The following is a 6,094-nucleotide window of genomic DNA, read 5'->3' on the forward strand; positions in this document are numbered from 1 at the left end:
GTCTTTTGCCCAGGGTACACGATAGCAATATACCAAACTTGAATGAAACACTCAAGGCGTCACCTTGCTTTCCTGAATTGCTGTCAGCTGGGGTAAGATGTACAAAAGCTTTAAACTAAGACAAACATACCATTCCAGTGTAGGTGTTTAAAGACAACTCTTTCCTGTGTGAACAATGTGTGAACAAAATATCTATCACACTTTGAAAGGAAGACTTGTAGCTTAGTTACACAACCCAGGCTTTGTGTGCATAATGCCCCAGGTTTGGTGCTTTGGAGAACTCTCAGTCAAAGTAGTCACTACAGTCGTCCGTGCCCTCCTAGTTGTCCCATCTTATAGGGAGAATGATGGTGTACAGGGCTTTATTGGTTGGTTGTTTATTTGGACAGTTACACCCCACTTTTCTCCCCAGTGGGGACTCAACACAGCTGACAGCATCAATTTCTCCTCTTCCATTTTATACTTACAGCAACAACCCTGTGAGATAGGCTCGGCTGACAGAGTGGGGATTTGACCCAGGATCACGAAGATCTTTGCCCAGCACTCTAACCACAACACAATGCTAGCTAGATGACGCTCTGGAACAAGCTGCCAGTAGAAGCACACGTGAACACAGGCAGGTGCCCTTATACTGAGTCACACCATTGTTCCGTCAAAGTCAGTGTTGTCTGCTCTGACTGGCAGCAGCTCTCCAGGTCAAGGTCTTTCACAGGATCTGAGCCTTTTAAATGGTGATGTCAGGGATTGAACTGGGACCTTCGTTAAGCAAAGCAGATACTTCACCACTAAGCTGCAGCCCATCCCCAAGTATAGACACTTGCATCTGCCTTTTTCGTGTAAGGCAGGTTTATACAAGGAAAGCTGCTAATTTTATGTTGCTGATCAGGACTGCCTTGGGGGGGAGGAGATTTTTTTTTTATTACTATTGGGGATATTTGTTGTTGCCTGCTTTTATAGAGTGTATTCTGTGGTTTATGTTAATTTTAGTGTAAGCAACATTGTGGAGGCAAGAGGTTTAAATAAATAATACGATTGATCAGTGATCTGATTGGGCAGCTTTATGGTCACAATGGCCAGGCCAGCTCCTGCTAATTTGGTTCAGTGTGTTATGCATCCTTCCACCACACGGTTAGTGACCTATGGTCCTGTGGGGGTGGGTGCCTTGTTCGGCACATGTGGCGTGAATCTGACCACTGGTTCTGTTGGGAACCTAAGGGTTCATTGGTCTTGAGCGTTGGGCTCAATAGATTGTGGAGTGTTGATAAGGTGTTAAATATGGGCCTCGGTATCTTGTGCCAGCTTAGGCCTTTGACACTTTTCTGGGATGGTCTTTTAAGACAAGCACTCATACACCCTTTCCCGTCGTGTAACCTTCTGATTTCCTTCCTGGACTGTGGATGGTGCTCCATTCTGCCAGGGTGAATACTGCCATGGTTGCAGCTTCTGTGCTCACTGTTTATGGGATGCGTCTAATTGCAGGAAGCATCCGCTAACATGTCTTCTCGTTTCAGCTCTAAGTTGGAGAAGGGTCTGGACCCCTTGTGTGTGGCCTCGGGCCCCGGAACTGTATGGTTGCAGCTTTACAGGCGGCTCCCAGTGACATACTGATCGCCCAGTGCTCCTGTTTCATATGCCCAGGGTAACACTGACCACCGTTTTTGGGGTCAGGAAGGAATTTTTCCTACAGGCCAGATTGGCCATTGGCCTGTGGGTTTTTGCCTTCCTCTGGGCAGTGGCCAGGTGTCACTTGGTGGAAAACCCGGGAATGGGTTTTGGAGTTGGAGCTGCTTCTCCAGGTGATATGTGCGGCAAGCTGTCGTTGGGTGGACTCGTGTGGACTTTGTGTGGGGGCATGGTGATCCGCCACACAGAAATTTCATTCAGGATACCGGAGCTGTATTGCCCTGATGGAGTGCACCTGTCCGACTGGGGTCAAGACATGTGGCTGCACAATATTCAGGGCTCGCTACTTTGTTGGTCACAGCAGTAGGAGCATTGGCGGGAGCAGAGTGGCAGCCCTGCTCTTTGGCGGTTTTTGCATGGGGTTTTCGCATCTGATCCAAGATATTAGAAACAGAAAATAAAGGCCAAATCTCCAAATTATATAAACTCATATTAGAATATAATTTGGAAGAAGAAAGGGTTAAATCAGTCCCCGTTTGTGGGGACCCCCATAAGGGGTCTTGGGATGGAGTACAACAGTGTTGCCCAGCTGGGGGGCTTGTGTTCAGTGCTCCAATCCCAGGTGGCGCTGGCCTGACACAGAGATTCCCGTCCTGGTGGAGCCATCTAAGCGCTACTCCGGTGCTGTCCCAACAGGCGCTTGGGCCGTTTATCAATGCTTTCGATACATCGGATGACAGGGTGTTGATCTGATACTTGGATCCACCCCCATAGTTTTTCACCAATGCTCCATTCTGTTGTGATCAATAAAGCTGTGGCCATTAATTACCCAAAAAGTACAGTGTTTGTGTTTTTATTTTGCTGTTCCTCCCTCCCCTTTTTCCGGGGAGCTGTTTCCCAGTGGGACCACAATCTCCTGAGCCTTCTTTAGAAACAGTGAATACTTGCAACTAAGTGTGTGTAAGAGAGAGTGAGTGTCCAGCAGGTCAAAGATCAAGGCCCCCACATCCTGGCGCTCGAACACATACTCCCATTCTGACACAGTACACATGAAGCGCTGGGAACCTCTCCATGTAAACCAAGCATCTCCTCCCTTCCCCTCCTCCAGTGTTGTAAGATAAAGAGAAACAACCCTGAAACAGCTGAAGACAGATGGGGCCAATGAGCCTGGCAAATGGGCAACAGAATGTCAACAGGGAACATCTGGCTGTGTTGTAGAACTGGGTTGTCCCTGGGTTGTGGAGAGGAAGGGGCAAGGGGGGGCAGCTTGTTATGGCTGGATAAAGGACTGGATTTAAGCTTCAGAATTTTAGACTGTTGGACTTGGAGGGGGCTAACTTGAGGTTTGGATGGCATGCTTATTTATGGCATGAAAAGGAAATGGTTAATAGAGATTTTAATCAACATGTGATAAGAACCAGCCTCTTACAAGCGTGGAAAAGATACAAAGGAGGTTTTGAATCCAAGACTCCAGGTTGGCTCAATCCCTTAGAGGCAATCACAAGAAGGAAACCAAATATGGACAGAGATTGTAAAATATACAGGGAATATATACAAAAAGAAGGAGATTACTGGATATTAAAAAGTAGGGAAGAACTGGGAATAACAGATTGGTATAAATATATGCAATTAAATAATATTTTTTAAAAGATTTACTATTAGGCTTTGATGACAAAAAATATACACTAGAAAAGATATTAGAAACAGAAAATAAAGGCCAAATCTCCAAATTATATAAACTCATATTAGAATATAATTTGGAAGAAGAAAGGGTTAAATCAGTTATGATAGCATGGGCAAGAGATCTAGGCCATAATATAGAAATGGATGACTGGGAAAGACTTTGGTCAAAGGAACATAAGTTTACAATGCTAGTAGCATAAAAGAAAGTATGCATAAAATGTTCTACAGATGGTATGTGACTCCAGAACTACTAGCTAAGATGGATAGAAAAATATCAGATAAATGTTGGAGATGCAAAGAACAAAAAGGAACTTTTTATCACTTATGGTGGACCTGTGTAAAGGTTAAGAAATTTTGGAAAGCAATTTTAAAAGAAACCGCAAATCTTATACAAGGTAAAATAAACAGGAATCCAGAGTACTGTTTATTAGGACTGTCACCTAAAATCTTAAGTAAAGAAGACAATACAGTCTGCCAATATAGTTTTGCAGCAGCCAGAGTAACTATAGCTAAACACTGGAAGGAAGACAAAAAGTTACACAAGAAAGAATGGAGAGACAAATTATTAGATTACATACAAATGGCCTAAATTACTAATAGTCTAAAGGGCAAAGACGCAGAACTATTCAAAGAACAGTGGCAAAAGGTGTTTGTATATTGGGGGGAAATGGCAAAAATTGACTTAAAAATATGTTGAAAGGATTGTAAATAAAATAAATAAATGAAAAGGGTAAAAAAAACAGAATAATTATAATCTATGAGAGCTTTCACCGGAGGTCAACCATTGGAGGAGGGGGTGATTCACAGGAGATGGGGCTGGTGGGTATATTCTATATTTTATTTTGCTTTTATTTATTTTTCTTTGGATATAATATAATGTATACTAAGTTGTTATATAAATAACTTTTATATAGCTAATTTACAGGTTATTATAAATGATTAAATAGTACAGATGAAAGAGAGTTGAATTAGGCTCAAATAGGGATAGAAAATGATAAAAATATCAAATGGTGTTATATTGTATCCTATACTTTTTCTTTTTTATTAATTATCACTTTTTTGGGGGGGACAAAAAAAAACACCCAATGGAGCTCTATAGCTAGAGCAGCCTACACAGCAGCCCGGGGACCTAGTCATCAGGTCTGGCCACCCTAAGGCCCAGTGAGTGGGAGTGCAAATAAGGTAGTGTAGGGTGCAAAATGTTTTCAGTCAAGCTATATTTCCTTGAATTATGAAAAATCAAATGCCTAATTATTATTTTTTATTTATTTATTTTATTATGTTTATAACCCAACCTCCCCAGCCAAAGGCAGGCTCAGGGCAGAGAACAACTCACAAGTATATATGTGTGTGTGTGTATCTAAAACATCTAAAACCACAATTCTATACATAATTCACAACAAACAGAAACAGATGGCGCACTAATTTCTACAGCGCCCGCTAAGATAAGATGTTAATCAATCTGATTAATTTAAATAAATTTACACAGGTTTGAAAGGCTCTCTTATGCCCTCTACATAAGACTTCAGTTCTAACTGAAGCTGTTAGTAGAAAAAAAGTGAGTAGAAAAAAAGTGTGGGATCAATCTATTGACTGCTCTATAATACCCCTGTTCGTTTGACTTGATGCTCCTTATTATGGAGGAATCTATTTCTTATTATGGAAGAATCTATTTCTGAAGTAGAACAATTAAAAACAGAGACAGATATGTGAGAGTACGAAAGCAAACAGTGATCCCACAATTTTTAGTAGACACAGAAGATCGTGCCAGTCAAGCACAGGGTAAGATAGTAAAAACCTGTCCTCAGAAACTTCAGAACCTATTCAACAGCCAAAGATCTAATATAGCTGATTAAAGATGAAAAACTGCTCCTCAACCTCGAAAGCTCCCAGGCCGTCTGAAGCCACCCAAACACAGTCAGAGTATCCTCCATGACCTCCAGAGCCACCTGAGGTGGAGCCACGTCAGCAGAGCTACATAGGCATTGTAGGCAGCTACTCCAGGTCGGCCAAAATGAAGCTTCCCTTCCCTGAACTGCTCCAGCAGCGGCAGGCCCCACTCAGCTCTGGCCTCACCCATCTCTTCAGCCACCAAATGTGCCCACGCAGCGGCGTGTTTCCCAGGTTACCAGGTTGATGCTGGAAGCACCAACACCAGCTCCCACTAGGGCCATAGCGCGTGTATCAGCCAGCATACCCACTCTGTTGCTCGTTGCTCACAAAATCCATTTAGGAAGAAGGACCACATCAGCTACCACAAGAGACAAATTTTGACAATGCAGTAGCGAAACACCATGGAGAAGCCAGCTGCCCACGCGGATTCAAACTGCCCCAGCACTGGTAAGTCCAAGAGTCCAAAATCAATTCGAATGAGTCAGCAAAATGTAAATTGTCCAAAATTCTGCTCCCCAAGACAATAAGCATCCAACTGGGAATTTGGGGGAAGAAAACCCAAAGAGGAGGAACAGCAGTAGCTCACAGGTCTTAGTAGACCATACACTGAACAAGAGTCAGCAGTGTGATGCAGTAACTAACATGGCAAATGCGATTTTGGGCTGCATCAACAGAAGTATAGCGTCCAGATCACGTCAACTGATGGTATTTCTTTACTCTGCTCTGGTTAGGCCACATCTCTAGTATTGTGTTCAGTCTGGGGCACCACATTTAAGAAGGATGTAGACAAGCTAGAACACGTCCAGAGAAGGGCAATGAAGATGGTGAGGGATCTGGAGACCAAGTCCTAAGAGGATAGGTTAAAGGAGATGGGTATGCTTAGCCTGGAGAGGAG

Source organism: Euleptes europaea, chromosome 1 (genome assembly GCF_029931775.1).
Source record: "Euleptes europaea isolate rEulEur1 chromosome 1, rEulEur1.hap1, whole genome shotgun sequence".
Taxonomy (NCBI): Eukaryota; Metazoa; Chordata; class Lepidosauria; order Squamata; family Sphaerodactylidae; genus Euleptes; species Euleptes europaea.